The following is a 7,324-nucleotide window of genomic DNA, read 5'->3' on the forward strand; positions in this document are numbered from 1 at the left end:
GCCCAGAGCTGCTACTCCACCTTCCTCTGCCCTCCACCACTCAGTCTAGGCCCACGGCCAGCACACCTGGACGGGACTAGCAGGGAAAAGTCGCCCATGCTGCTGAATGTCTTGAGGCTGGAAATGGGAGCTACACCTGTGGGAGCTGCGGGTAGTCAGCACAGAAATGGGGTCAGTGAAACAGAGTATTTCTGAGGGGATCTAATTGCTCTGAGACAGAGTGTGCAGGAGAACATGAGGATCGGTGAGGACAAGGGTGCTGGGTGCACTTCCCAAGAGAGCTGTGGGTAAGTGCAGAGCTCTTGGCTGCTTCACTAGTCCATCGAGATTGGGGGGGGTGGGGTGGGGTTCAAGTTTTGCTCAGGAACTGGCTGCCATTCTGGGGAGAGAGCATATTACTACATATAAATCATTCCTTCCGATATGTGGAAACGTGTCTCAGCAGCCACTACTCTCTCATATGCTGTTTCCTATATGAACATCCAGATGCCTTGACAGAAATGTCCAAGTGGAAGAATGGAAATCCCCACACCCCTGTCCTTCATCGAGAGGGAATTACAGCCCATGAAGCACAGCTCAGAATAACTGAAGGCCAAAAGGTCTATCACAGTGTTTCACCTGCATGTCTGAAATCTTTTTTCTGAGTCATGGTGCTAATAGCCAACATCATCATCCCATACAGACCTCCTATGCTACCACACTAAACCTTGTAACAAGCAGTACGTTCTTCAGGTACTTGGCAATGATGATCCTGTCTGCAATTGTCCTTGTAGAAGAGGGAGGGATGGCATTGTTCCTGACAGGTGAGTAAGGCCTTTGGCCAAAGCACTGCCAAAGTGCTGCTGCTGATTCCTGGCATAAGCCCTGGTTTGCCAGCCCAAATGAAGAGCTCTTGCAAACGTAGGAAAAGGGCACAGGATCCATGCAGGCTTTACACTTCAGCCTAAGGGCATTTGTGCCAGAGGTTAAGTTTTATTTATGGTGATGTAAACCATGAACTGACAGAGCAGGAGCTGTTCTATACATCACACTTATTCCTGTGCTGTACAACTTGATTTACACCCTATGAAACAGGGATGTGAAAGCTGCTGGTATTTGTTCACTGCCAACACTGGCCAGTTTCTCGTGTTAGACAGGTGAAATGATGATGAGATCCAGTTCCAATTGATGAAAATACTCTAAAAGCCTGACAGACCCGAGTGGGGTAATCCATGTGTGGATCGGACGTGGACAGTGCCCTGTGCCCTGGCAAGGGGCCATCACATTGTACTGTGCTGTGGGAGTGACTGAGAACTGCTGTGGGTTGCCCAGGGAGGTCACTGATCTTCCCTCCTCCAAAACCACCTGGACACGGTTCTGGGCAACTGGCTCTAGGTGGCCGTGTTTGATCAGGGCCCTTGGACCAGATGACACCCAGAGTTCCCTTCTGACCTCAACTGTTCTGTGATTCTCTCGTTCTGGGAGAGCAGCTGATGTAGAGCAGCTCAGGGTTCCCAGCATGGGGAAGCATGTAAGGTTCCTATACTATCCTCTCTCGCTTTAGTTCTAATTAATGACATTTTAAGGAATGCTTAGAAGAGGCTTAGTGCCTCTTTTACTGGAACCCACCACCCTCATTTCTGGTGCCCCAGTCTCAGTGTCTAGTCTGTGGGGAGTCTGGCTTGTCCCAGGGACACCACTCTCTGCTGCTGTGTGAAAACACAACTGAGACACCATTTACTGAATTCCTTCACAGAGCAAGGGCCAGTCCCCCATCCCCACATCTCCCTTCAGGAGATCACTCAGCACAGCTGGGAGCCTCTAAGGCTGTTGTCTCACTTGTGATGTGGGGATCCTTTGTGACTGTAGCAATGTGGATGTTCTCTATTTTTTACATTATCCTTCACACACAGACCTTGAACACACAGAGGCTCAATGCCTGGAAAGGCCATGGCAGATTTTCTCGTAAGGAAACACCTGAATAAAGCCCAGTCAAACCCCTGATCTCACGGAAGCTGATGGCAATGGTCAGGAACTGATTCACTGCCTTAACTCTAGGGCCTGAAGGACTTGCCTAGGACTTGTCTTCACAAGAGGCTCAGAACTGGCATTGAACTTCCTGGTTGTCAGAGCTGTGTGTGCATGTTCATGCTCACATACATGTTCTTCTGGCTGTGCTCACTTGTCCATTTGCACATACGTGTGTCTGTGTGTTCCTGGGGCAATGCACAGGCAAGTAGGAGTGTGCACAAATATTGGCAGCATGTGTGTTTGTGCAGATCTGATGATGAGGGCGTATGTGTTTTATCACATGCACGTGCCCTCATGCAGCTGAGCATGGACGGGTGTGACAATGGTCTGCAGAGATGTAAGTGTGTGGGCACAGGGGTGTGTAGGTATGTGCTTTTATGTGTGCACAGCGCTGTGCGTGAATGTGCAAGTGTATCTGCACAGCCATGGGTGCAGGAGGATGCAAATATGTCAGCATGTGTGTTGAATATCTGTGTGTACGTGTTGGTTTGGGGGGCGGCTGTGCCTGTGCCTGCTCGTGGGCTCCTTTGGAAACCTGTGTGCACACACCTCTTTATAAGTGCTCAGACATGACACATGTCTCTGTGTGTGCATGCCTGTGTGTGTGCGTACCTCGGTGCGGGTATAGGTGTGCATGTGTGTGCACGCATGAGCGTATGTCAGTGGTCTTGCTAAAATCCAGGTACAGCTGAGCCAGTGCCCCTCCCCTTCCCCACAGAGCCAGTCACCTCCTCACAGAGAGCAATGAGGTTGCTCAGGCGTGATTTGTCCTCAGTTAACTCATGTCAGCAGCTCCCAAATCCCTTCTTCCCTTTCAGGAGTTCAGGAACGGCTTCTGAGAACATTTGCTCCATCTCCATTCCAGGGACTGAGTAGAAACTGTCCTGTCAGCTCCTTAAAACGCCTTTAGATGCCTCCCAAGTGATCCCATTGACTTGTGTATCGCCAGGTGAGAGTAAGAGCTCCGGAGTTGTTTATTCTTTTACTGTGGGTGCTGCTTTATTCCCAGAGATTCTGTGGGAAGGTTCCAGGGTGTGGTGGGACTGAAAATTTGCCCTACCAGTAAACACTGAGAAGAAATAGGTATCGAGTACCTCAGCTTTTTCCCTTGGTCATTTGTCACCAAGTCCCCTGCCTCACCGAGCAATACGTAGCCTTCCTTTTACTGCCAATCGGCTCAGAGATTACTTTCTTGTGTCCCTTCACCTCCATTACCAGTTTCCAATCCAGCTGTGCTTTGGCTTTTCCTGACTCGCCGTTCTGCACATTGCAGAGACCATCCCTGTGCTCTGAGGAGGCTGTCTTGAAGGTTAACCCCCTCTCCCGGGACCCTCTGTGCTCCAGGGCAGTTTCCCATGGTATCCTGCCAAGCAGGAAAGTCCCTGGTGAGACTAAGCCGTGCTCTTCTCCAGTCAGGGGCACTCATCCTCCTGTTTGTCCTGTCAGTCCTCTGAGCATCCTGAGCTCCACAGTCTCCTGGACAGTGAGGGCAAGGCTGCCCTTGGACTTCACATCATCCAACAGTTCTTCCTCATTTGTGAGCAGCAGGTCTAAGAGAGTCTCTGCATTACCTTTTCATGGATTTCCTGCATCAAATATTTGTCTTTGATACACACTAGACATGTTCTGCTTTGCTTGTGCCCAGCCATTTTCCTCCTGCAGTAGATCCTGAGGTGGTCAAAGTCACCCATGTGTACCTGGGCTTTGGACTGTGATTACAAGGCTTTCCCCAACTGCCTGATAAAGGTGTCATCTGCCTCCTCTTCTTGAGCAGGAGATGTGTAGCAGCCACCTAAGTACACTACCACCTGCGCCACAGGGGAAGTGTGAGAGCCTCCCCTGGCATGCTGCTCCCCCGTGCATACCTCTTCTACCCTTGTGACATCCCTGCTCTTCAGTCAGTGGTGACCTCCCCCTCCATACCTACTTTAAACTCCTCCTTCCCAGTTCTGCAGGGATTTGGAAAGACACTCTTGCCTCCCCTTGCCAGGCACATTCCACCCCTGACCAGTGTCTTCACTGTTCCACGAAGGTCATGTCTGGACACAAGATAAAACAGCAGAGTGCTGCTGCACCTTCCTCCCGCCATGCACTTGGCCAAATGAGCTCTTCCAGATGAGGGAGAGGGAGTCTCTCGTGACTTCTCTGCCATGCTTTGGATCTCATTCCTACTAAATATGCATGTTGCTCTTATAAAACATAGGTAATTAAGGGGTTATAGGTAAAACAAAAAAAAATCCCCTCAGGAGATATGTCCTTCCAGCCCTGTGGGACCAACTCAGATTCCAGATATATTCCTGTGTAGAGAATCTTTCAAGCCAGACTCACTTACCGGCATAATTTATAGACTCACAGAATCATAGAAGAGTTTGTGTTGGAAGGCAGCTTGAAAGACCATCTAGTCCAAGCCTCCTGCCATGGGTAGGGACACCTCCCACTAGATCAGGTTGCTCAGAGCCCCATCGAACCTGACCTTGAACACTTCCAATCACGGGACATTCTCAACTTCTAGGGTCAATCAGTTTCTGTGTATCAAAACCCTCATCAGAAAAATTTCTATCCTTATGACCAATCTAAACCTACTTTCTTTCAGTTTGAAGCCATTGCCCCTTTATCACTACAGACCCTTCAAAAACATCTTTCTCTGTCTTTCTTAAAAGCACCCAATTAATAATTGAAGGGCTTCAAGATGCTCTCCCCAGAGCTGTCTCCTCTCCAGGCTGAACAACCCCACCTCACTCAGCCTTTCCTCAGAGGAGAGCTGTTCCTTCACACTTATCATTTTTCTGGCCTCCTCTGGACTGGCTCTAGCAGAGCCTGCAGACCCTTCCCACAGTCACTGAAGAGACATCAGCTCACACACGAGAATTATCCCACCCCAAAGCAGATGTGCACGGCGAGTGGAATGAATCCTCTTTCTTGAGCCACTGACCCTGCCCTTGACCCACAGTGGCCTCTGAACTCCCCAGACAGCAGAAGCTCACAGCAGGGCCAGCCTGCCTGGTCACATCTCCATGGCTTGCTTCAGCATGTGATCAGGTGAGAACCCACAGTCTCTCCTGCCAGCGCCTACAAGCACCTCCATCCCATGCCTAAAGCCCACATCCATGTCCACGGTACTCAGGGACAGAGAGTGAGCAGGGAACGGGCTTTTGTGGGAGTGAACTGGCTCAAGCTGGTCATGTTACTGTCATCAGGTGCATCTTCTGCTCTCACGAAGCACAGATCGGTCTTCCCTTGAAAACAGGGCTTGGAGGAGATAATTCTGTCCATTCCAAGACATCTGTGGACAGTGTAGACGTCTCTCTTTTAGCATCTTGAATCTCATCAACTAACTCTTAATGACTAGAGGTCTCAATTTGTGTGTGTGTGCATCTGTGTTCACATGCACATATTTGTGTGTCTGTCTGTGTGTTGTCTAATGCAGCTGTTTAGTCTACCTTGAGTGTCCTTTAATGGACTCCTCCAGGATGTAAGGAGTTGATGCTCATGTTGACGTGTTTTGCTGTGCAAATGATGGGCCTGGCATCATTTCACACAAAAGATGTCTTCACTGGGGAATGTATTTGGCATAAAGCAGGAAACGAAAAGACAGCTATTCCGGAGGCCAAAACACAGCCCATAGCATTAGGTGGGATGTTTTGCATTCAGGATGAGCTTGTCAGATAATAACCACCTCTACAAGGGATGCCTCTGTCAGCCTGGGGCAGTAAAGGTCCGGCATAAAAGCCAGCAGAGCTCCTCGCTCTCTCATCCACTTCTCTTGCCTCCTTCTCCTTGAGAACCAGGTGAGTCTGAGGTCCCTTCTCCTTCTCTGCTTTCTCACAAAGGAGGTCTCACTTCAGTGAACCTGTGAGCTGAGACCGGCTTTGTTCCATACCAGATCTTGGGGCTGCTTGTCATGGGAGATATAAGTGGGGGGAGGTTCAGCTTGGAAGGAGGCTGGGGCAGTACTGAGGAGGCTTCTGTACTCCGGGGTAGAGAGTAGCTACATAGGAGCTGCTGGCTCTTTCTGGGCTCTGGCGTGATGAGGTCAAGAATACCTCATACATCTCTGCACAGCCTCATACTGCAGTGACAAGCTGCTCCTCACGCAACCCCATATATTTTATCCTCCCTGAACTATCTTGCAGGTGCAAATCGTGTCACAAGACATGTCCTGCTGCAGACCATGTGTGCCCTGCGAGCCCTGCTGCCAGCCCTGCGGCCCGACCCCGCTGGCCAACAGCTGCAATGAGCCCTGTGTCAGGCAGTGCCAGAACTCCACCATCGTCATCCAGCCCTCCCCCGTGGTGGTGACCCTGCCCGGCCCCATCCTCAGCTCCTTCCCACAGAACACCGTGGTGGGCTCCTCCACCTCCGCTGCCGTTGGCAGCATCCTCAGCTGTGACGGAGTGCCCATCAACTCTGGGGGCTTTGACCTCTCCTGCATTACCAGCCGCTACTGTGGCAGAAGGTGCCCCCCATGCTAAAGCCACTGGTGACAGCCCGCACAAGGACCCCAGGAACCCAGAAGCTCCTGCTGGACTGAGGACAGAGCTCCTGGCCAGTGATTTCAGGGAGGCTGAGCATCCTTCCAAGGGAGAGCCTCTCTGGTAACAGTGTCAAAGTCTGTCTCCCCTGCCTTCTACTGCCTTCCATCTCTTTATTCTCTTCTGTTCTTCTAGTATGTAAGACCCCCAAAGCCAAGCTGCAGGATCTACTGGCCCCTCTCCCTCTGTGCTGATGGATCCCTTCTGGGATCTCCACCATGGCCAATGGGCGCAGACATTTGGCAGCTGCTGGTGCTCTCCCTGATCTGGCCACCTCTTCTCGAAGTGAACTTATTTCCCTCTTTCAGAGTCATTAAATCTTTCTGCATCCCCGCCTCTGCCTCTGTATATTCCTATTATTGGTGGACATTTTATTGAGATGTTGAGGAAGAAAGGCATTGTCTTCAATGCTGCAAATGTGTCAGGGAACTAGAAGATGTTTCATCATACCCAGAGGAAGGTGAGGATGGGACACATGGCAGTGGGGCCCTCTCAGGCACTGTCTCTTGGAGGTGACGAAGACATCCCTGGCTCCCCCACAGTCAGTGGTGATCAGGCTCTGCCTTCTGACATCTCTGCTCAGACACAGGCCCTTGTCCTTAGAGCATGTCCTGCAGAAAGGAAACCTGACCACTGCTATCCCCTAGAGAGGAGCCCAATGCTGCTGCAGGCTCTGACAGCTCAATACCTCACAATTCTGTACAGAAGGAAATATTTCTTCCTTTGGTGCTGCGAGAAGAATATCAGTCAAAAGATGTCTGCAAAGGATGCAGGAGTGGGGA

The 7,324-nt window shown here is 50.7% G+C and overlaps 1 protein-coding gene and 1 pseudogene across 1 annotated transcript in view; both read left to right on the plus strand.

Annotated features, from left to right (window-relative positions):
- The first annotated feature begins 5,662 nt into the window (after positions 1-5,662).
- On the plus strand, positions 5,663-6,548 carry LOC113490965 (annotated as a pseudogene).
- Positions 5,739-7,324, plus strand: part of LOC113490966 (feather keratin Cos1-1/Cos1-3/Cos2-1-like) — a 4,882-nt gene continuing 3,296 nt past the window's right edge. The window contains exon 1 of the mRNA XM_026867581.1: positions 5,739-5,798. The gene's annotated coding sequence lies outside the window, so the exon portion shown is untranslated. The remainder of the gene's footprint in view (positions 5,799-7,324) is intronic.

Source organism: Athene cunicularia, unplaced genomic scaffold (genome assembly GCF_003259725.1).
Source record: "Athene cunicularia isolate RWA unplaced genomic scaffold, athCun1 SCF_81, whole genome shotgun sequence".
NCBI classification, from domain to species: domain Eukaryota; kingdom Metazoa; phylum Chordata; class Aves; order Strigiformes; family Strigidae; genus Athene; species Athene cunicularia.